A 25,145-nucleotide genomic window follows, 5' to 3' on the forward strand; every position below is an offset into this window, starting at 1 on the left:
ATTGTGTGACAGTAAAAACAGCATAATGCAATATTTCTGTGCATTGAAATTCGGTGCATCTGTATGAAAGCGCTGTGACATTCTATTTTTTACACGTTTAAGAACCATGTAGTGGCTTGTTAGAGTAAATGTTTCCCTCGGCAGATTTGTGCAAAGATGCTTTCAATGTAAATAAATTTTCATAATTAAATATCTAGCCAAATTTACGAAAATGTGACCGTATTTACATTGGAACGAATTTATAAGGATTGGGAAATGATTTAAATCCGCTTCCTCCTTCAGGAGTAATCTAAAAAATTCCCAGTTTTTTTTAATAAAATTTTATTGCCGAAAGCACTTACAACCAATCAAGCCGTGAATTTGCTCTCTGAGAAAGACCTTGAAACATCCAAGGGCGTACAATAAAATACTTCGGTCCATTAGACGGTAGAAGAATTGAGATAAATCAATGGATAAAACGTAACAAAAGAGAAAGGGGTGGATCATTGTTTTGGCCATCAAGACAGTCAAACAATGAAACTTTTAATAATTCTTTCGATGAGTTATCTTAACGAAACCTACGCTCGGTTTAATTTAAATCCCAACAATAGAGAAAACTGTTTTTAGCAGAATTTTTAATAAAATATCAGGGAGTCTGAACTCCGCCTGAACTTGACAGAATGAAGCCAATATTAACGACAGACGCTTCCCACAAAGTATTTACGTAGCGAGTGTATAGATGAGCGTTGCAGTATTTATTTCATTGTTCTGTGGAAACCTTTAAGATAGTGTAAAGCTCTTTCGTGACGGAAAAAATACAGAGCGCGATGCGTTATGAATGGAAGCTCTTCATTTATGTTACTTATTTGAATATCAACATCGAGCATCTAGCCATAAATCCACTCTTATTGTCTCAGTTTCCACTGCAATCTCTTTGAAGCGAAAGCTCCTGCTGCTTTTAAGCCTCAAACTCAACACATATCAAACTGGAAATAACTGTTCTCATGCATTTACGTTTATTTATTGCCGAGATATTACTGTAATTGCATTTTGTAAATTTACAACACACAAGGCGAGCCATCCATCAAACGCTTATTGCACAAAGGACCAGCGCCTGCAATGTTCTTGTTAACATTATGGCTCTAATTAAATTTCAACATCGATATCGAACGAAATGTAATTGACGCCCAAACAAACCTGAAAGCTCTGAAAAATGAGATTTAATATTTGTAAAAAAATCTCATTGCACTTTCTAGAGTCGACTGCGATTCCAACAGAGTAAAGCGTCCGATTTTCCGGATTTTTCCGGCAAAACATCCTAGTCCTCTTGTTCGTCGGTGCGATAAGCGGCTTAAGGAAGGATGACAACGCTGTCATCACGTGTAACGCAATTTGGAATGTCACTGAACTTAAATAAATCAACAGCTCGTTACTTATAGTAACATAACGCTTCCTCAGTGTGAATTCTGTCAGTCAATCCAGCACGCTCCTCAACAATTCAATTATCCTTCGACCTTCTTTTGTTGGTCCCGACGGCGCGCGCGATGACGTCACTAATGGCGAATGCGTCACGACGCTGCAATTCCGCGAGCAACTATAACATAATTCACAAATCGCAAGGGACCGCCCGAAATTCAGTCAGCCATGTCCTGAAAGAATCAATTTAGCTTTACGCAGCCATGGACAAGGGCAGTCGAAGAAAATTCCTGCCAAGATACGCTATTCGACGCCACGAAACAATAACGGAATCACTTTACAGGATAACGCATCAATCAGGATAACGCAAATTTAATATTAGTCAAATGTAGAGACGATTAGGGAAAAGCGCGCGAGAGAAAATACAATAAAAAGCTTGACGAGCGGGAACTCGTTACATAAATCTAGTGGAATTAACAATTTTACACTAGTGCGAGCACGGTTTAATGAAAATTTTTTTGTTCAGATTGCTGCTAGCGACATTTTGCTTTGCGAATTATGGCTTGTTAAACATTTCGAGTGGTTTTTTACGGTCTTTCGTGCGCATTTTATCTTTTTGGATTTACGTTATCCGCTAAAATTAAAAACTTTGTATTGTCAAGTTCCAAACACTGCGGAAGATAAAATATCAGCAAAAACAGTTTTCTTGGCAAACTTGACAAATTGTAAACTAATTAAAATGACGCCACATCCTAAGTTATAATAATTAAATAAAACGTGGCTTCCGACACAATATTTCATAAACTTTAATTAAAATTGGCGGGCACGTATAAACTTATTAAAGCCAAAACTAACGAGGTTTATTAATTCTTGTTGCAAATAACAAGACAATGTAAATTTTTATTAAAATAATTTCGTCGTACCTTATTTTTTAAATAAAAAGCAAACATTGCAAGAGATGGAATTTAATAACACAAGCCGCGTTTTTTGTTTTCAAATAAATTTATTCTTTTATTCTGTTGCTAGTTCTGAAGGCACCAAAAGGGGAAAGTTTGAAAAGAAGTAAAATACTGCCAGGATTGTTTACGTTTATGCCCCGCAACCGTTGGAAATTCTCACTATTTGTCTCTTCCCGTGTTTCATCATTTTCCATCTAAACTTTAATAATCGCAATAACGCTGTCTCGCATAAATCCAAAACTATTTGCAACCCTGGCGACATTTCTACCGGAAGTCGGCCATGTTTGTGTTGAGTTATAAGAGTTGGGCCTCGGCAATCATTCTTTGAAAGGTCGTGAAAGTTTTATTAAGAATAAGTTGCATGAAATATAGAAAAACCCACTCATGTCCGGAAGTTTTTTATATTCTTCAGGCACTTTAAAATATATGCGCGCAGGTAAAAGCTCTTAGAGATTGCTTCAACGATAAACGCAAGTTATTAAAGCTCCTGTTTTAAGCTTCAGGATATGAGGCTTTTCAGGCAACTAATTTCAGACACGTCACGTGTACAGTAGGCTGCAAATCAAATGAGAACGAAATCGCCTCGCCATCTTCATTATCACTTTCATTATTATTCATAGAATATTCCGATTCGGACGTGCACAAAATTTGGAAAACCGCTTAAAAATTGACACTTCGTTTAATCATACTGTACACACGTATTTCGTGAAAATTAGTTTGAGCTAATGACTCTTATCGGTGCAACCGAAGCACGCACCTTCATCGTAAAACACGGAAATTAGGTAAATACAATCGAAGGATTACTTCCGCATTTGCTTAATTCAAAACTCGACCCTATTTAAAGGGTTTTACCCGATAAATAATGCATTTCGTTAATAAAGCTTCGGCCACACAACAAACGCAAATCAGGGATAACATTTAAAGCTGTCAACACTGAAAATTAGGATCGAAAATCACTCACCTGGGGTTTGGTGCGATGTGACAAGGGAGATCAAAGACCGGCTCAACTGGTCCACTATAGGGTAACCTGTCAGACAAACCACAGTGTCAGATTCACATCAAATTCAGATTTACGGAAATAAACACTTTGCTATTTACGGGAAGGCTAATGGGTTCGATTAATTTTACCCCGTAACAACAATATTGATACAAGCATGATTCAAAATTTTATGCAGAAGCAATTTGAATATTAAAAAGGCAACAATCAACAAAATCTACTGAAGCGAAAGCGAAATAATAAACTCCCAATTTTAAAGGTCAAAACAATAACTAAAAGTTCTAAAATTGAAGAACATAAATAGCCCATTTAGTTTTTGAATCGATGCACGTTTTTGTATCGGCTGAATAAAAACGCAATTTGCAAGGTGAATTTCGCGTTCGCCTCAGTAGAGCCATTTTCTCAACAAGTGCACACTTCTGGCGAACACCGAAGAAAGAACTGATTTAAAACTGTCTAGTTTTTCATCCATTGTTATTAAATAAGTGTGAAGCGGAGTGAAAATAATCGGAACAGTCTGTTCTAACTTCTAAAAAATAAAACTTCAGAAAGTGTCTGCTAACTGCATCGTTTAATAGGAAAATTTAAATAAGTTGGTGCACTAGATGCTTCTGATATTTGACTTGATCACGAGTTGTAAAGAAACGGCGTTCGTGCTCTGACGATTTAAAAGAATACGGAGCTTGCCAAATTTTTAATTCGTTGAGACGCCGTCAGCGCCACTGTTCCGGAAACTCCAGCATCTGCTGTTCGGTTGGCTGCCCTGATACAATCATCACCGCAACTTGTACCAACTTAGATATTTCCTTCGTGTTAAATTCGAAAGTTGAAATAAAAAGAATTCATTCTTCTTTGTGCCAAATTAAGTCCACCCCACGTTGAAATCGGTAATTTTTGATGAAATCTGGGGAGCAGCGCCCCGCATAATAATTATATTAGACGCGTCTACATAATCTGGTAAACACTTTGAAAGATGCAAATACCCCCTGTTATAAACGAGCCGTCATTTTTCCTCCCCAACGTATTATGGACGAGTATTAGTTAGAAAATTGCAGCGCTGATGGATTTGGCTCGGTTTAATTAAATTCTACCACTTCCGCCTTTCAAAAAACTTTCCGAAGGTGGTGGCAACACTGCGGAACTCATTATGGAAATAACTCGCGGTGAACCGAGCGAGAAAAAAAGATGCGCGAAAACACGGAGGTCCTCATTAGGTCGTATTAAAAGCGAGTTATGGTGACTTTTTGCCACCGGTTTGTGAATCCACGTTCATCCGAGATCATTGCGGAATTTGAACGGATTTTTTAATGAGTGACATCCTTCAATTATTGAGGGGATGCTTGGAACGAATTTTATGAGAGATGTATTCCGCTCCGGCAAATTATTAGAAGCGGTAATAACTTTTTAATCGTTTTAAATAAATTTACTGACGGACTTTTATTGCTAATCATTTATGCAGTCGGGTTTAAACAGTTTTGTTGGCTTGTAGCGGAAAATCATGTGCTTTTAGCAAAACCATTTATTTGAGTAGAGTGAGGACGTAAAATGGTTTATTCCCTCTTTTAAGCGGAAATATTTCCTTTAAAATAGGGAGATTATTACAATTTAACTGATAAACGCTTAAAATATTGAAATTGTTACACGAGGCGCATCCACCAATTTTAGTTGGTTCAGTTAAAATGTATTTACGCTTTTATTTCATTCTTATAATAACAAATGTGCAATCTAAAAATCTCTTTTATAAATTAAAGATTTAAAAATCCACCAGTAAAGTATCAAGCACTTCAGGAACCTGAAAAGCCTGAAAGACCTGAATCTATAAAATATAAGGTTTGCAGATTCTAAAAAATTATTATGATTTAAAGTTTTTTGAGAATATGACTAGAAAATTTGAAAAGATAAACTTAGCGCATTCACTAATTTTATTTGTTTGAGAACTAGACGATATTAACAGAAGGTTGCATTTTCATATTTCAAATTGAGCAAAATTGTTAGAGAGCATAAGGTATTAAAAGTTTTGTATAATTTAGCTGTAAAATTCTTGCAAACCTGCTTGTACTCGAAGGAAATAAAATTCTGAAAAATGGAGCAGTTTAAGTGTAACTTTGTACTTAATTTAACTACTGCTGAAGACATTTATTTTAATTTGTATTAGAACTGAAAGCTGCGTAAAAAGCTTGGAACGCTTGTTGCGCCTCGTCGGACCACGACAGGTTTCTTTATTGATTATGATTGATCGCATTTAATTAGTCGGCTTCGTATTTTATTACATTACAGAAATTTGTTTTCGTTTCTGGGCAATTCGTTATAATTAAGTTCACTAGCGTTGGAATTTTTAATTAGAGATTATTATGAAAGCGGAAACTGTTTAAATAGACGATTTAGGAAACCTGCAAGAGGACTAACTAACGTAAGAGTTGAATTACAACGCGAGCTTGTTTAAAGTCGATTTACATCGACGTAATACACATGTCGAAGTCCGGATATCTTTGTAATAACATTTATCAAAGTTGAGATGGGAAAAGTGCAAAAACTAGTCTAGCAGTGCCGGCAACCTTCGGAGTTGAGATGGCAAAACAATCACAACCAGGTGGTCATGAAATATAAGGATCGCCGTCGCACGTGTGACACACACAAAAAAACTGAATAAACTTTGTTTTACTGCCGGGAAAGTCGGTTAAAATTTACCCAAGTAAGGAAAAGTTTTATGTTGTGGTACGATGGGTCGCATTTTTTGGGTTTATAGTAGCCTTTCATAAATTTCCGCATCGAACCGTCAATATTATAACACGGTTTCTCACATGGGAAAAGCTCTGCAGGTACGTCCTGAATTTGTGACAAAAGACAGACAAAAAACGACTCCTCCTTCGTAGTTACATTCAAAGCTTTTAGCCAGAGGATTAATGCACAGCTTTTCTGCAGATACGCAAAACGTCTTAATCTAAAATAACCGCATTAAATAATTTATAATGGCAGGTAACGTGCTCCTCGTGATATCCCGGGAAAATTCGCACGAAGGATTTATAGTCGGATAGATTAATTTTAATAGCGGTGCTTCCCAAATTCCTTCTCCTAATTTTTATGAGTTACTGCGGATTCTCGAGCCACCTACAAAATATTATAAATTAAATATGCCGGATCTTCGAACTAGGAAAGTTAAAACGAAAACGCGGTAAGGCAGTTTCCTTTGCGAGCTTTCAATTTATCGCGAGATTCCAAGCTTTCAGCGGAAAAATCACACTATATTGTTTCCCATTTCCTATCGAATATTTTCTAAGAAAATATATTAAACATCTCAGTTTTGTATAGATCTGAAACTAGTTCAAATTTGCTGCCACTTTTTCACAAAACGACAAAACTGTGCATTTATCTTTCGTAATTTTTTTAAAGTTATGCGTTCTTGTATCAGTTTAAGTTGGTAACATTGTTTAGGATGATTACTCCAGTGTTGTATTTCTGCTCTTGAACGTGTTTCTCTGCTATTATTAGAAATTCTTGGAAGTAAACTAGGAACTCGCTCGCTGTAAATAATTTTGCAAGAATTTTTCAAGCGGATTCGTGTTTTACTAAAAAAAATCGGACAGATTAAAACGGGGTTTTAAAATTAAGTCAAAGTTGTAAAATTATATGGTCCTTTTTATTTTGGCAATTCAAACTAAAAATGTTTGTAAAAAAGCGTGGAAGTGTTTCTAAAAAAAAAATGGCAAGATAACATAATAAGCAGCTTATTTTTAAGAAATTACCACAAATTGTAACTCATTATTTCATTTCTATAAAAAACAACGTTACAAATTTCTACTAAGTAAGTATGTAATATGGGAATAAAAAAACCTCACATGTTGAAATATTCAGTAAGAAAATGATATCTTGGATAGTACTTGACGTTAGGAATTATGAGTATTGATTCATTGTAAAATTATTATAAATCCGCTGCTTGATTACACCTTACAAGCGGTCGGCATCTGTAATTTTCGATCGAAAGAAATCTCCAGTTTCCTTGACATAAAATAACAATTTCACGAATATCAAATCAAACATAGCCGATAAAGTCAACGAGCTTGGAATTAATTTCACCTATGCGTGTTTATAAGAACATTGTAACAGCACTACTTAGATTTACGGTGTTATTTGTACAGTCGTCGCGTCTTTATGTTGTCGTAAATTAAGACACGAAGTCGTGTAATGTTAACTGTTATTGTCAATAAATAAGGCCACAAAGTACAAACTTGTTTATTCAACGTCGACAGTATTGATGCGGATTTGAAAACGAAACTGTCATCCAAAACGCATTAACGATCCAGCTTTGTAAGCTCTCCAAATCTGAGCAATTTAATCTGGACTATTTCCGATTGTCGCCGCCTACTTTACACAACATTCATTTTTATTCTAATCCAGTAAAATCCGGTAACTCGTTCCAGATCTGTCTTATCCTGACACTAACCTAATGGCGTTGCCTCTATATGCAATTATATTGATTTTGTATTAACTGAAAACGTGTGGAAACGACACCAATGCAGTTGCGCTTGGGAATTTGCAACGGAGACGTTCGTGCGGATTTTATTGCAAGACATCCGCATTTTTCTTTGAAAGAAAGAAACGTAATTTGGAATTTTACAAGGGTTTTAATTACTTTTGATTCATTATATCAAAGAAATAAAATTACCCCTATAGCTTACAGCCAATAAAAAAGGCCGCCCCTTCTCGGATTAATCCGGATTACTTAATTATGAATGGCGTTTCTTTTGTTATCCTGTTTTCTTTTAGGTGTTTAAAGTGGGGTTATCAAAGTCGCCTTTACAACACGTTTAACATTATTAACAATTTCATTTTATAAATGAAAATTTATTGAAATTACAATTACAGGCTGTTGGCAGAACTCGACAAAAAATTAAATTTCATCAAGTTTCCAGCCGCCAATAACTTTTCATAAAAGCCATAATGAAATTGAATATTTCCCATCAGTAAATTACCCTAGGGCATTTCGCCGTCGAAGGAAAAAATTCAGCATCCTGATGTATCAATTAACTCTTTCTGTTCTGTTATACCCGCTTTTGTTCTCGACGTTATAGAAAAATTCGTGCCCATGACAAATTTCCCTTGGTATTTGAATACATTAAATACAAATTTTATGCGTTCATTTCACCATACGAAACGCCAAATTATCAGTAACAATGGGGGTAAAACAGTATTTTCATTTTTTTTGTTCTTTTAAACGACCCATTAAACCCATGCGGCGTTTGTATTAAAAACGACTTTCTCCCTTTTGGTGACGATACTGCCTTGTTTTAAAGACATATTTTAAAAGTACCTGACATTAAAAAGGGTGTGTTTTTTAAATTGTTGTAAAATGTGAGTAATCCTCTTTGCAATAAAGCGCTGCGAGAGGAAATCGCTTCAACCAAAACGTGTCTTATTTTTTGCAAAAACTAGCACGACTTATCAGAAAAAGAAAAACCGGATTAACTCTAACATAACTAGTCGAAAATTGCGGCGTTTGAGCTACGCAGATATTTAATATTCTCTTTCTGCGTTCTTTGATTCGCACAAAACCAAGTTTTTAGAAGCACCAAAGAGATTTTATAATTTAAAACTTGATTTCATTTTGTTGTAAAGTTGCGGTTATGTCCTGTTTGCACATTTAGAGTAATGAACGAAATAATTCATTAAAAATGTAAAGTTAAAACTCTTTAAGCCAATATTCAAAACATGCAATTCACATTTGCAATTGCAAAGTTCAGATATTATATGAAAGCTGCCGTGGTTATTGCAAAAGGTGATATCAATTTTCTCCAGACTCTCATAACAATTCGTAATCGGGCTAATGGAATGCTGGCATCCACTTTAAAAGTCGCCAATTGATCTGAGTGGTGACGCTTGTCGCCAGTCATGGGCGACCTGGTATACTACTCTGGATTAATTCTGAGCACCCTTAGCGGCGCTGAGTATCATTTCCTGAGGTCTCGGTTACAAACTATCGAGAAAATCGATGGGATAATGTGGTGTTGTTGTACCTAATGATGCATATTTTACATTAAATTTGCGTATTTTAAGCATCTCAAAATGTGGATTTATAAAAATTAATTAAGTTTACTTTACATTATCAAATAAAATTGACGTTTCGGAAAAGATTTGCAGGCGATAAAAAAATTAAAGAAAATGTTAAAAATGGTGGATGCGCCGGGGGTTAATATTTATTTTTAGTTTACATTTTGAAGAGACATCTAAAATCTGCTTTTACATACTAACAATTTAAGACGTACAATTCCTTAATAAGTAGCGTTATTTTTACAAAACTGTGACAGCGGGAGTCTTTCGAGTAAAACATGAAAATTGTCCTTATATGTATCAATTAGTGTTTAAAAACAAATACAATAAAATTCATACTGTAATCCAAATATGACATAACTGCGTGCAATAAATTAATAAATTTTATACAGTTATTGTCTCTAACAATAGCCGCACCACAAATTATAAATCTATTATGAATAAATTTATGAACATATATTTCTACATTAGACTCGCAGGCATAGCAAATTGCAACGAACTATTAATAATATGATTTGTTATTTTAGCCACAAACTCAACAAATTCAGATCAAAATACTATACCAAACACTCGATTTAATTAAACTGCAACCGCTAAAGTAATTATCGTCAGTTGAAAACGTCAGCGATGCAATCCTGATTCCACCATGAAGCGTTCCAATTTTAAGAATTTAATTACATTACAACTAAGCCTTTTCGTTCGATAGCGTGAAATAGTGCTGTACTTTTGAAAAATCCCTTGTTTTCAACACGTAATTAAGTGTCCCCGAGCCTGAGTAGGTTATAAATCTGTCCCAGTGACTTCATTAAACAAAGAGTGTGCTTGAGGAAACTTCATTACGGCGTTGTCGGCTTGAGGTTTCAATTAATATCGATTCGCAGTCGTCGAGATGCGGATTGTTTAGACGTCAGAAAACTAGCTTAAACTGAAGTAACACAGGATGTTGCACGTTACACAGTGTTTTGTGATTACAAAACAATCTACTTGCAAGTTTTTGGCATTACAAGCGGAATTACAAGTAGTTTTAAGTCGGTTTTGAACAATAAAATTTATTTTTGAAATTTTAATCACTACTTTGAACGTGTTATGTGAGAAAAAGGCCATAAAACGGTTTAATCAGAGCTTGCAAACGTTCATAAATATTCAGAGTTATTAACTATTTATGACCAAATGCTCGTGTTGCTGTGTTTATGCAATATAATTAGTGCAATCATCAGTTATTTTCATTCCAAACGTATTTCTGTTGGTGCGATTGGTGTATTTAAGCGTTGGAACAAAATTGGATCGAGTAATGAGAATTGTCGAAATGACTCGTCAATCGCTTGGTCCCAAGAGACAACTTTTGCTTGTTAAAGGACAGTAAAACAAATGCGTGGGCTCAAAATGCACCGACTCTATTTTTAAGTTACAAAAGCTCTGTAGATTTGTAGATATATCTCTAAATTATTGAACTTCAGTGATTCCAAATCGTATGATATTTCACTGCACAGGGAAGTGCATTTATGCATGTAAAATGCTGCAGACGTTCTCGCTATATTTTATTTGTTTATTTATTTATTTATTTCTTAAGTGGATTATTATCCATATAATTTTCATCAAACCATCATAGAAAATTTTACATTTAATTAATTTTATTTGCACGTTTGTTATTATAGGCGTCTATTTAAATGATAAAGGTAACTAACAAAATCTGATACGTAGCAACAATAAAATTATTTAAAATATTGACAATTTAAAACAATTTATTGGATAAAATGGTTTAATTTATTTAATCTGCGCTCTGTTTCATCAAACAAACTATTTTAATTTAAATGTTGAGGCGTAGTTCTGTTGAAATCTTTTTGACTGAACGTATTAAGAGTTAATTCTTCTGTTTGCTTTGGGTCTTTTATAATTCCGCCGGCCAAAGATCAGCCACGTAATTCTGCACCATCAGTGTCCATTAAAAGCTTTGTTTTGGCACCACACTAAACATGTGCACTTAGCAGAACCTATAAATTGGAGCTGCTGTTTGATTTCCTAATGAAACAAACATACCCGGAATACTTCCGGTCGGTAGTTTGGTAGCAGAACAGCGTTTTGCTGGCACTGTTTACAAGTTCCTCTTCGTGTGCTAAAGTTAAGATTGCAGTAACGACTGATCTTGATTGCACGGCAGTTGTAACGAGACAAGTTGGAATTATAAGATACTGTTTATTTCTCGGCGGTTTCTGATTACGCGATTTACGGTAAATTAAGTTTGGAGTTGATTGCTGCATAACAAGTGACGAAAAAGTTTTTACACTTAAGCCAAATTGTGATTATTTAGCTTCGTTTTATGTCCGAGGGTCGGTCTTAAACGTAAAGTTTATTGAAATTTTTATGAGCGTGCCTATCTATCTGACAAATATAACGATCAAGTGAATTCGGTAATTAGCCGCGACCCTCACAAGCTTCCGACTTACAGATGCAATAAGTGCGAAAGGAAATTTAGAGGTAATAAAAATTTTACGATCAATTCGAGACCTCCTCGAATTAATGTTGTGTGGAGTGTAATATTGAGAAATCCCACTTGAAGGCGTCCCTTCAAATTGACTTTTTGCGACCATCTCGCTTTATAATTACCATAACAATATCTGTAGCGCGCGAAATCCAGGGACGGGTTATTTGCAACACTGCTGGAACATGTTTACAATTAATCACACCCCTAGCACGCGTTATCTGTGCGTCCTGGCTGTGTTTCAGAGATATCACATGCGACCTTATTCATCTACTAACGTACACCGTTAAGCCCCTGTAACAAGCGGCGGCGGCTCGACCCATATTCGCGACTAATTACAACCAAGCACATTTGCATCTGTGCAGTGGTGGATAGTTATGGGACTTATGGGACAACAAAGAAATTAAAAATGTTAATAAACAACGCAAAGCGCTCGTGGAGAAAAGAATCACCCGGCGCCTCCACCATTTTTATCCAACACCAAACCTTTTTTGTTTATGTAAAATTTTGAACTTCTAACATTACTACTGTCTGGGATTTATTTCTGTCGTCGTTTTTGCTACTTTAGATATCAAAATGTAACGTATCAACCAGAATTTAAAGTGGCACATTGTCTCTTTGATGGTGGCGTGGGTCTACACGGACTCGACACGTCAAAACACAGCTTGTCACATTTAAATTTTATTTTAAAAGAGATTTGATTTAGAGAGAAGATTGTTAAGCTTAAGGATGCATAAACAGGTCGAGAGAACAAATTGGACTGACATTTTATTCAATTTATTCCTTTGATTTGTTGTCAAAGTTCAACATTTGCTAAATAATCCATGAATACATATTAACTGTCTAAACTGAAATTTACATTGCAAAGGTGGTCAAAATGTTTATTTCTGTCAAAAATACATACTGGTTGACGCAAAATCGGAGCTATAAACATATTTGAAATCGTACAAGTAGCTGTTTGAATAAAAATTTCTAATATCGATTAAAATGTAATAAACATAAACTAGTTCTCTTTATGCATTATTCGAATATTGCAAAACATTGTTTATTAATTATAAGCAGACATTAGCTCAATATGTAATCACATCTAATCAATATTACATATTTGTTATTATTAAATATTTATGGTAGATTACATGGACTTCCATATGATATTATAAAGTGCAGAAATGGAAGCAATACACTAACAAGAGAATTAGAAAAACAGACTTTTTAATCTCGGGAAAAACAAGAAGATGGCAAATATTTACCTCCTACGACCGCGTAGGTGTGACAAACATTCAATCCATTCGCCTGTGAAGTTCACTCGTTTTTAATGAAGAAATTCGACACTAAGTACAAGTTTTAATGGAATGAAAGACCGGAAAATGTGTGGGCGACTTAATTCCGCACGGGTAGTCAGTCAGATTAATTCACCTTAGGTCACCGACTTTTCATTAACAAACAAGAATAAGGCTCTTTCGGAAAGCGGTCGTAAATCTACCGAAAATGAAACCAGAAGCCCTTCTGTACGTTCTAGTTCCACGGGCGATAAATTTTATTGCCTTATGATAGTTGTATCTGATTTTTATGGGGCAAAAACTTGCGATCACAACAATCCATTATCGATGGAATTAATTCTTCTTTGTGATGACTAAGGGTGAATACAACGACCCCACACAGGATAATAAAATTCAGATCGCCACTAAACATATCAATAAATCACCTGATAAAAACAGTATATAACCACGGAGGCAAAGACAGTTTAGTGTCATCGTTCAGCTAAACTCTTGCTGAACCGTCATAACAGTTTACCGTCATGATTGATGATTGTTCGCGTCGTCTGATACCGTTCCATCGAGCTTTCTGTGTCAAAACGACGTCGCCTGTCTCTCTCCGACGACTTGTTATCGTGGTTTCAGGAGCGCGTTTAACGTTCATTTAATCTGCAAACCATTATATCGACTCTAGGATATTGTACTTACGCATCGGTTACGATAATAATACTGGCGCGACAGTTATTGTCATGCTAAATAACTGTGAATTATGTGTGAATGGTTTTATGTGACTGTTGCGTATTTCATGCAAAGACAGGAAATTAACGGCCCACGCTTAAATGAGGGTTAGAACGATCACTCAATCAAAAAGAGTTTGGGTTAATAAAGTGACGAGGTTCGTGACCGGAATGCAAAGTTTCTCGTCAAAGTGGTAAAAAAAGACAGTTTGTTTATTTTCAAAAATAGCTATTAGTCGTAATCGGTGGATGCTTTCAGGCAATGTACGAACGGAACTTTTCAAAGTTTAAATAAGCAATGGGCTATAAAATTTTAGCTTCAAGTAGCAATAAATCCTCCAGACGACAGTAATTTATGTATTAAACATTGATGCGAAACGGAAATATTATTTCAAATTCAAGTTTATAGACCGACCACGTACAGTTGTGTTCATAAGAATCGGTCACTTAAATATAAAGTTCCATAAAGTTGGTATCTTGAGGTCATGATACTTCAAGTACCTAAGCAACAAACTCATTCGAATAAATTAACACTGCTGCTTCCATTTAATTCTCGTCCCGCTTTATTAGACATTCTGGTGCCAAGTGAGACGAAAATGACAATGAGTGGAAAACAATGAAACCAAACCCCATTGAATTTCTCTTTCTTCGTAACATCTCTAAATATGAAACTTAAATGAACAAAAACAGACAAAGTCGTTGCCATTGTCGACAGTACACCGAATCCTCCTGAATGCTGCATCAGTTCGTCTTTTCTCAACTTCTAACCAATTCGCTCCAAAGGACTCCGCACAAATAACAAAGCGAGCCTCATAATCATAATGTATTTCACAAGTGTAAAATCCAGGCGTCTGTAAGCTCTTACAACCATTACCGAGTCATTACCAAGCGACAAAACACTACCACGGTGTGATGACGCACAAGCGTCATTAGCAGACTTGCACGAGTGGGGGTGTGGAGGCGGCGCCCTGTAATGAGACTCATCTATGAGTGACACTTTTATATCTTGTTTCTTTGCGGAGGAAACTAGCCAGTCTAATTACTGGTGAGCCCTTGGGGAAAGCGTGTTCAATATTTCCAGACGCTTTTTCATTTAGTCATAAAAACGCACTTTGATCATCCTCTATTTCTTGTCAAGAAAAACTTTACAGCCATGAGCATTTATCCTTGCTAATAATACCAAATGTAGGGCACGCATGCACTAAAAAAATGAAGCTTTGCCAACAAAACTCAACGATTGATTAAAAAACGCTTTGACAAAGAAACAAGTAAAGTTCTGCTCTCAGTCCCTAGATTAAAGCCCTCTCGGGTGCTTTACCACTGCACGTAAACCCTCGGTAACACATAGCAAGAATCTCTTTCGATCGCCCAGTCAGCGAGTCTTCAGCTGAGATACCGAGGAGTCATGAGCCGTGTACATTAGCTTTATCCTTTCGAGTTACGATTTCCCGGTGAACTTGCACTTAGTTAAGCAGCCCAGTGATTTCTTCCTCCGATCATCCTAAGTATCCCTGATGTTTTACGGCGCCATTCCTTTTGATGACTGTAGTTGGAACTAAACGTCGGTCATTTAACCCCTCTGGCGTGAATTAGAGGAACTAAATCGCTGTTTGGATGCGAACGCGTACGTTGCTTGTCCTAATCTTTCGAAATCGGCTGAAGGCCCGAGAAAGATAGCGAAATAATTACTGTAGTGGCCTACAAGAACATATAAACTCACGCCTAGTAAAATACCGTTTTTATTGCTTCGGTCTGGCACAAATTGCCCAATTTCATTATAAGCTTTTTATCCGGGGAAAGCGGTGGTTTTTCAACCGACGAACGTTCTGCCAAATTATACCTCACGGTGACGGTTGAAGATGTTGAAGCAGAAACGCGAGCGTCTAATATCAATTCTATTGAAACATTTATATGGTGGTCGTTACAGATTTGACCACAGTGGCAAAACGCCAAGAAAAGCAACTTATTTTTCTAGAACTACTCTGCACCAAACTCCTTCAGTATATAAAGGGTTACACTTAATTTGGTTACAACTCCCCTACAACAGGCTCTATTGTAAGACATCGTAAGGCTTTCAATTATCCCCGACTTTCTAAATAAAAGAAAGAAATTGCGAAGAGCGCCGCAAAAAGTCTTTCCTTGCTAAGCAGACAATTTAAATTTTATCGCAAGCTGCCATCGCCGCTTACGAATAACCATAACATTTGTAATTACTCCCTTGGTCAGGAAGTGGACAGAATGATTGTCCGACCAGTGTTAAATTAAATCCGGACCTATATTGCGATTGGGGATTAGAAAAGTTGAAATGAACATTAAATGCAACAGAGTAAAGGGAATCCGAGGCTGTATAAATTTACAATTTAGACGAATAGAGTTCGGTTGTAGCGAGATAATGTAATTAGCCGTATCCTCCGTAACACATCCCCAGTTGTTAAGTTAACGGAGTACAGGGTCCGGGAGGGTAATGAGCCCGGACCGCAGTGGCGGCCCGGTCCTCTGAGGACAAGAGCGTGAAGACCTAGCTGAGAGCAATTAGCATACAATACCTAGAGACCTTCTACAGGGCACAGTCACAGATATGGCGAAGGGACGCGATACTAATTGAGTTACGTGTTGTTGCTCATTCTGGGAAAGTCCCGAAGCAATCTTAATATTGAGCACATGTTCAGCCTTACTCCGGGCTCAATTCAAAGCAGAGGGAATTTGTTTAATTGGGGTCACATTTTGCAGGAAATAAAAAATATGTGCTGGATGATTTGCAATCTAAATACATTCTTCGACGTATGCGCTCTCGCTTTTGATTGAAACTTTCTAAATCTTTTGAAAAGAGTCCAACCTTGAAGCGTATCAATTTCGGCGTGGAAATGCGATAAAGAGACGTTATGTTTGTTCTGTATAAAACCGATCGTAGTTCGGAGAACCTCTGGATTTATTTCTATAATAAAACCGAGTTTACTAAAAAGACATGCTCCACCGAAACCGTCATAGATCACCGTGAATCTCATGTGAAGAGCCCATAAATTATAGAAGTAATATGAGTTTTATTTGTGGAGGAGAGAGTAAGATATTCGGGGGCGGCATCACACCTCACAGAGATTGATATGACGTCACGGCATGCACGGCACACTCAGATCAATCAAGCACACGGCCAGGAGCGTGTTCGGAAAGCACAACTTTGTGCGTGTCTTCGGTTCGTGATGGCCAACTCTGCTTAGCGTGCCATCGGACTTTTAATCCTTCTTACTTATAAACTACATTAGCACCAGCGAGGGAACTTGCTTGAAAATGGCTATGTAATTGATTTAATTGCATGGGTTTTTTGGGGTTTTTCGAGCGGTCGCGTGTGCCATCCTGCTGAGATTGGCAGGAAATCATTTTTCAGACTTCCCCGAAAGCTCATTTATATTAAGGATTTGTGCGTATCTTTCAGCGGTTGCACGTAAATTGCTTTTTTGGATTCTTATTGCGTTCAGGTGATTAATTACCAATGAGATTTTACACGCTTTAACGGCTCCTGTGTGACTCATCCTTTCATTGTATAATTTTACATTTTAAAATCGTTACTCTTCTCAGACTCTCTAAATCCGTGTCTTTGGTGTTATATTAGAATTTAAAATCTAACCAAACTGCAGCTTGGTTGATATCAGATTTTCTCATCATGTTTGAGTTTTTTTAACGCGGTTTTCTTTGCATCACATTGTACTATTCACTGTCCCGCTCTAGCTGGCTACAAGAGCAATAAATTTCTCGTGATTTGTGGTTTTATTTCGTGTCCAGACATGCGACCTTTTATATTCGTACTTTTTTCTTTGCGGCGTTCATTCAATTTTTCTCTAGACTCTTCACCACACACAAGTTTGACAAAGTCTTATTTATTCTATCAATACACACGTCTTGGATGCATCCATCAATTGTAGAAAATATTCCGACTTCAAGTTCAGGCTAGGTAAGCTGAGACCGAAAATAAAACGTATAATGGCAAAATAAACCCAAAGTGTCTGGAACAAAGTTTAGAAAAGATCGCATTGTTGTTTATTTAAAAGAGGATCAGCATCGATTTACGTAAAACTCGTGCCGGCGCAAATGCGGTAAACAAAGTGAATCATGAAGTCTGAAATCCAACAATAAGATATTTGAGTTAGAGACAGTGTCGATAATAAAGATTTGCGCTAAGCGAGGGTGGATTCGATTCCCTTTGGGCGCCTGATCGGAATTTACGGCTGAATCGTACTCGAAATATGGTCCTACCTAGTTTGAATCTTTAAAATAAAATTGCTACGGTCGGTTTCAGATCGAGGTTATTGGCTGCATAATGTAGTTCGCCGAGCTTACCTTGCAAATTTTTCGGCTTTAAAAGGGATCCAGAGAAGTTTTAATTTTATTGCAATTTCCAGAGAAATTTATAGTCTTCATTACGCAGGGGATTTCCCGAACTTTTTTAATCATGCGGCGATAAGGGCACAATCAAAACAACAATAGGGCAGATAATTGAATGTACCTCAATTAAAACAACAAGAAATGGCGTGTTCTTAGATAGTGATTGGACGGAGATGGCAGCAGTCTTCAACATTTCTTTCGACGTGTTTTGTACCTTTTAAAGTGAGCTGTCACTACCTCTCCAAAATGTGATAAATGATGCCAAAATTTAGTTACCATACAATGAGCTCCTCCCTTGTTTATAGAGTGAAGTTTATAATCCAGTTCGTCCATCGGCAAAGTTGTTTGGAACCGCTGCGTGCCCTGTCGTAAGGGCGTTGTTTCAATTAACTCAGATAAACCACCACACTTCTCCACCCGCTGAATCTGGGTTGAGCTTCCTGAAGTCAGCTTAAAGCTTTTCTTCCGGTTTCTTATCAGCATCGCTGCTTGCTCCGTATTTAATCAAAAAATGACACAACATGATTTTAGATAAAACATGTTTCAGGTCATTTACTAAAGTTTTACAGCGACTCGAAGTTAACGATGCAATCAAAATTGTAAATAGTTTGAAACGTCTGCTGCTGATTTTCCTGCGATTTATAACAACGAACCGGAGTCGTATCCAATTAGAAAGATCTTGGGAAAATTTTTGTTTATGACGACTTGAGCGCCGGCCGTAATTGATGTAAGGAAAAGCGTTTCCTTCCACGGCAGGAATTTATTTCCATTTATTTAAGGTTTTTCTCAGTTGGAGTAATCGCGGGATTATAATCACTAGGTTTAAAGGAGGAAGGATAAAATGATTTATGGGGGGCTTTAGTTGCAATTGCCCTAATTATACGCGGAGGAAATTAAAGAGGATAACACATGATACGTTCTAAATCATCAAAGATTCTTCCATTTGCAAAGGGCGCCAAGTCGTCCCATTATTTTCAATCAAAGTCCGTCTGAATTCTGAAATAAACAGATTGCACGCGTATATTGAAATAGATGTCTTTCAAGGCCAAAGTCGAGGGGATTTCAAAGTTTCAATTAGAAGTAAATCTACTGCATTCACCTGAAGTCTGAAAGGAAACGCCTCAGGCCATTCGAGAAAATCATGGACAGGTCGCGTGCTGATTAGTTGAGCTGTCGCACACAAGATGGATTACCAGGATAACGTATACTTGCTTATCATTACCAACGAAGGAACGACCATGTAATTATCGTCGGTGAAGCAGAAAAATTAGAGCAAAAAGTCTGAGCGGCAGGCGGATTATCTGATTGAAAAGTAAAATTCTCCTCTTATCTCACGACTCACCTATAGCGAGCACCACGAATAATTGCGTGAGCCAATTTACACAAGAATGGAATTGGTTTCAGTATAATCATATTCACACCTACCAATTTAAATTACTTCATCATTCCTTTTCACTGATTCACCCTCGTTTATATTGTATAGCGCGGAAGATCACTGCTCCCTTAATGTATCTTTGGCGTGTTTTCATTTACCGATTATGATAATACTTGCTTTTACCGACTCGACAACAGGTTAAATAAAACTAATAACGGGGGTGGAAAAGCTCTTCGCCAACGTACGCAAGATTTTACCTCTCGTGCTTGAAAAATCATTGAGACTTATTATTAATAAATAAAGGTCCCAGAGGCAGCGAAAAGCCTAAAAGCCCTCCCAACGCCACTTCTCATCTAATTAAATTCCTTCGGTGCTTCAGTTCGATTGTCCGAACTTCATATCCTCCAAATCAAACAATAATGGCCATCACTTATTTGATTACCAACCGCATTTCACATTACGCACTTCAATGGGCGTACATCAGCACAAGACTCGTTAACCTCGATGAGCAATTCCATCAGTGGTCTGCATAGTTGCTGCACCTGGCGGATTCATCAATGACTCTCTGCAGGGTCTAGACGAAGGTAACAAGTTCAGAACTTCTTGTTTTGATTTGAGCAGGTGAAAGAATGACTGGTCCAGTGGATCGGACAGGTGAATCACGAGAGTGATACAAGCACCTGCTTTAATCACGGCAAAGACGATGCTGGAGTTAATGATGACTGCGGTGTTTCACCTGCTCGCTCGAATTCTTCCAAGAGGAAAAAAAGGCGAGTTGGTCCAGCGGTTGGAGATTTCACCTGCTAGGAGCGGCGAACAAGTGATCCGGTTCGGAAATACTGAAATTATTTCGGAATTTCGTCGGTAAACCGTCGTGTCGCCTGTATGGAAATTAATTTATTGTGCCTAGAGTGATAACCTCCAGGGGTTTATTGTTATGAGCGACTTTACGACCCATCGGTAAATAATGTAATAATTTCGGGTACCATAACTATATTTCCGGAGGTAAGACATCGCAGCCTATAAATTTAACAGTATCTAAAGTAGTAAAACCCTCCACAAACTGAGTCATTATCATTATCTCTTTGCTGTAAACATGTAAACTATGTCAAAAATAAACGAAAAGCGAGTCCCAAAATAATTTTATTCAAACGAGCGGTTATTTCAGTTCGTATCCCATCCCCTGTAACAAGAAAACAAAAATACCGCAATGCAAACCAAAGTGAGAAATGTCAGAAGCCAAACAACAATTTGTCATCTTTAAGAAACAACAACAAACCTATGTTTATTTTCAATTTTGCAAATGAAATGTATATTCCTTGCACCGACCGAGCTGTTTGTATTGAAGGTTTCATCCTGGGGCGTCGCCTTTGAAATGAGATAACACGATGTATTCGACTTGGGAATGCTTTCTATTTTCGTATCCAAAAATTGAAATATCTCGAACCTTGTTATTTTAGTGCTTATTTCTTATTTTCTTATTTTTGCTCTCGATACGTACGTTCGGGATATCAGTGCAAACAGGAGTAAGTAACGGAGTAAGCAACATTATCTACAGACGCTCAACTGAAAAATATTCCAACTCAATTCGACGAAATTTGCATACTTATGACAAGACCGCAGCAAATTGGTTTTTTACACCACTGCCACCACTTGCCAAAAAAATAATCTTCTAATTTAAATAATGTGATGGGGAATAATTAATTTAGATGCGCTGTGTTTCTGGAAATCTACCACAAAATGCAGCAGCTTCAAGGGTTTTTGCTGACATGCAACGGCAGTCCTAAAATTTCTATTTTACTATGAAACGTGAGGGTATTTTTAGCATCTTGCCCTCTTGCTTTATGGAGTAAATGCCAAACTTGCCGTCAAATCAGTTTCACTGAACATAATTTGGTGTCAACGGGATAACATTCGATTAATCATAGCTGAGGTTGGGTAAGCTAATTGGTGGTTAGTTAAGGTTGAACAGTGTTGACCTGCTCTCGACTTTATTAACCGCAGAAATGTGTTCGGGCCAAACAAGTTGGCCCCAGTTGATTTTTATTGAAATTGAGGTTTTCATTTAACAGATATTAAAACTGAAATCAGGGCCGCGAAAGTCCTAAGAATGAACGTAATTAACACTCGAGAAAATTTTGAATTGTAGATCCGTCCTGCATGAATAATTCATAATTAATTATCATTTGACAGGATATTCAAATAAATTTAACTTAAATAATTTGTATACCAACAAGATACCAATTTACATATTCGAGTGAGATATCTACCTTTGGGGGTGCCACCCAATTTACATTATTAATAAAAATTTTATCCGCATCGACGAAATTCCATATCCATAGAGGCACGCACGCAAAGTAGTCTCCTGTGTCGCAAGGATATAAACTGACAAGCCCCCTACAGGGGACGTGTTCCTCATATTGCTTATTTCCACGTAATGGGGGAAAGTTATAAAAAATTTTACTCTAGCTCCACGTTATTGCGTGCATAACTTGACAACCTCGCGTTTGGAAAAGACAGACCCCATTGTTGTTTTATTGAAAAGAGTGTCAGTATGATAATTTTATTGATTTTATAGGGCCATCAAACCTAAAAAAATAAAAGAAGTACGTAATTGCAAAGAATGAAATTTCTGAAACCACTGCACTTAATCCAGTCAGTACCAAGAGCAAGATTTATGAAGTGAGGCTGTGGAAACCAGTTATTAATCAAGATGTTAATGGAGTATTTGATTCAAATTAGAACCCATAATAAACTGGGCGGAAATTTTAATCAACGATGCAAGACAAAAACAAACAGACCTGCCATCAGTCGTTCGATAAAGCGTTTTTTCTCCACTCGCATTAAAAATTATCTCTCGAAAAGCGAAAAACTAACCGTAAAATCCCATCCAAATAATCTTGACACAAAATTCGCAAAGTTCAACTGGTCTTTAGGTGCTTTCATCCAACGTATTAGCTTAACCTAAAGTAAGATTAAATTTATAGAATGTTTGAGACCAGTATCCAGCGTTATTGTGCTGTGTTGTTTGTTGTTTTAATAACGTGAAAGCTGCAGAGCACCGGGCCAGGATAAGAACACAATGAAACTATTTAAGTTGAGCTTATGAAGTCGTTTTCGTTTAATCCATTTTATACCATGGGAGGACTTTACTCGTATTAAAATTTATAGAAGTTAAAAATGTTATGTAAATAGTCCAAAAGTTCTACAGCGATGCTGTTATCATGAAATTTATGGGGTGAAAAAACAAAACGACGCTTTTTGTTCAATTGGTAATAAAAGAACTTTTATTGCAAATCCATAATTTGGCGCGAGTGCTGCGATCAGCTGATCCGACATTAAACGTCGTTTTCGTCCCGAAAAAGCTTCTTGAAAATGACCTAAACATCACCGAAAATCTATTTTGCTCCATATCTAGCTTATTTGTGAGGCAAATTTAATTTATATGTGTTCGTTTTACGCAGAACTTACTGAGGAATCAAAAACTGCTTTGTTTTTTTCTCGTACAACAACAAATAACTAAATTAGATGCGTTCGAAATTTGGAGTTGTCGCCGGAAGACCAAAATTTTGAAGCGCCGGAAATATCGAGCCTCGTATCTCTGGAATTACCACTCACAGAAAGATACGATTTTTGCCATCGTTTTTTTCCCGCTTTTATTTCTAATAGTCTAACTTATTATGTAATTGGAACTCATTTTACGCATAAATAATTTCTTTAAAAACTTTATTAAACGTATTTCAAACTGCGAATGTAATTATAAGTTTATAAAATTTGTAAACATGCAAAATAGACTTAAAACTTCAATGTTTTCCTAAATGGGAAAGTGAGATTTGTTTTTGTTGTTGATGTTCGATGAGCTGATCGTAGAGCTCGCGGCTACTGGAGAGTATTTATGCAACCACCTACACTTTTGCATTTAATGTGTGGTAGCTATAAGATGCAGTTTGAATTATTGGATTGTCGCCAGAGGGCCAAATTTTTGAAGGTTCGAAACAATTCGTGCTCGATATCTCGGAAACTATTTCAGATATTGAGATGCGGTTTGCGCCATCGTTTTTCTCGCAATTTTTTACATAAGAAACAGTTCTTTGATTTTTCTACAGTCGAAATTTGCAAATTTTTACAAATATTCATGACTAAAACTATGGCCAAATTTCTGATATCGATATCTCGCTTATTTTTTAGAGCAAACTTAAGCTATTATACATCAGTGTATGCAGAATTTTCCGCAGATTCCAAATCTAGGATTTAAATTTAGATCCGACAACAAATAACTGAGGTATGGCCGATCAAAGTTTCGGAAAGTTGATTTTCATTTTTCCTCATTTTTTCTAATTTTTAAAGTTAAATATCTCGGAAACTGTTTGAGATATTGAGATGCGGTTTGCGCCATTCGTTTTCTCGGCTCATTTTACGTTAGAAAATGTTATCAAAAGCCCAAAATTCGATAGTAGATTTTTCGCGAAAAAAAATTTCGACTCAAACGATGAAAATTTTTCATTTTTTTTTATTTTTAGCCATAGCGTGTAAACTATTAGTCAGATCGATCTCAAATTTAGCCAGTAGATTGACTTCGAGCTCCTCTTTCGACTGATGTATATTTCAAACCTATTAAACGTCGTTTTTATTTTGGAAACATTGATTGAAAATCACCCTAAAATGACGTTTTCAAAACAGTTTTTGGCCAATGCCTCGTTTATTTATTAAGCAAACTCAACAAATTTGGGTCTCATTTTACGCAGAATTTTACGCTGAATTCAAAAACATCATAATTTTTTAAGTTTTGTCAACAAATAACCGAGTTATGGTCGTTTGAAATTTTGGGTTGTCGCCAGAGGAGCAAATTTTTGAAGGTTCAAAACAATTCGTGCTCGATATTTCGGAAATTATTTCAGATATTGAGATGCGGTTTGCGCCATCGTTTTTCTCGCAATTTTTTACATAAGAAACAGTGCTTTGATTTTTCTACAGTCAAAATTTGCTAGTTTTCGCAAAAATTCACGACTAAAACTATGCCAACTTTCTGACATCGATATCTCGCTAATTTTTTAGAGTAAACTTAAGTTATTATACATCAGTGAACGATATCCTGGTTCTATAATTTCATTCGTTTCCGGTTCTTTTCCTTTCAAATGTGTTTCCGCCACAGATAAGACCATTTCTCCATTATCAAACGAAACCCATGAACTGTTTAAGCTTCCCTTGAAAATAAAAATAATAGATTCGGGAATAAAAGGACGCAAACGTCTTTCATAAAAAGTCTAGACGAGCGGACAAAAAGCATTGTGGTCTGAAGAGTGTCGCATGTATTCGATTCCTTTGTGAAGAGTCAGTCAAAGTCGCTTCGGCTATATTGACACTGTGAAATCAAACCAATAACATGGAAAATAGATGGACACGGGTCCTATCCGAGAATGCAATCACGCATCAAAGGAGATGTTGAAAGAAAACTCTATACACACTTACTCGAACTGAAGAATTCCGCACGCCTAAACGGCTTTGTGACTGATACTGGATATTGT

General features: G+C 36.6%; 1 protein-coding gene across 2 annotated transcripts in view; it reads right to left on the reverse strand.

Moving 5' to 3' along the window:
• The window catches only part of LOC148175234 (uncharacterized), a 129,489-nt gene that overhangs the window by 84,795 nt on the left and 19,549 nt on the right, over window positions 1-25,145 (reverse strand). For both annotated transcript variants that reach the window (XM_088036731.1, XM_088036730.1), the window contains one exon: window positions 3,316-3,381. The gene's annotated coding sequence lies outside the window, so the exon portion shown is untranslated. The remainder of the gene's footprint in view (window positions 1-3,315; window positions 3,382-25,145) is intronic.

This window comes from Gnatocerus cornutus, chromosome 5 (assembly GCF_029298725.1).
Source record: "Gnatocerus cornutus isolate USDA-ARS CGAHR chromosome 5, icGnaCorn1.1, whole genome shotgun sequence".
NCBI lineage: Eukaryota > Metazoa > Arthropoda > Insecta > Coleoptera > Tenebrionidae > Gnatocerus > Gnatocerus cornutus.